Raw genomic sequence first — 454 nt, 5'->3', positions numbered from 1 at the left:
AAGCTTAGAGTGGAAGTCCAAACCTTCAGACAGAAGGATGGAGAATCCCTCTATGAAGCTTGGGAAAGATACAAACAATTAATCAGAAAATGTCCCTCAGACATGCTTTCTGAATGGAGCATCATAGGTATTTTCTATGATGGTCTCTCTGAACTATCTAAGATGTCCTTGGATAGCTCTGCTGGAGGATCTCTTCATCTGAAGAAGACGCCTACAGAGGCTCAAGAGCTAATTGAAATGGTTGCAAATAACCAATTCATGTACACTTCTGAAAGGAATCCTGTGAACAATGGGACTAATCAGAAGAAAGGAGTTCTTGAGATTGACACTCTGAACGCCATTTTGGCTCAGAACAAGATATTGACTCAACAAGTCAATTTGATTTCTCAAAGTCTGTCTGGAATGCAAAATGCACATGGCAGTACTAAGGAAGCTTCATCTGAGGAAGAAGCTT

General features: G+C 40.5%; 1 non-coding gene across 1 annotated transcript; it reads right to left on the bottom strand.

Moving 5' to 3' along the window:
- LOC130947034 (small nucleolar RNA R71) lies at positions 1-108 on the bottom strand. The gene has a single exon (XR_009072448.1). It is a non-coding gene; the product is annotated as a small nucleolar RNA R71 (small nucleolar RNA).
- Positions 109-454: the final 346 nt, after the last annotated feature.

The sequence above is a fragment of the Arachis stenosperma genome, chromosome 8 (genome assembly GCF_014773155.1).
Source record: "Arachis stenosperma cultivar V10309 chromosome 8, arast.V10309.gnm1.PFL2, whole genome shotgun sequence".
Lineage (NCBI taxonomy): Eukaryota > Viridiplantae > Streptophyta > Magnoliopsida > Fabales > Fabaceae > Arachis > Arachis stenosperma.
Note: the sequence above shows the minus strand (reverse complement) of the source record. Positions and strands in the feature narration are given on the sequence as shown.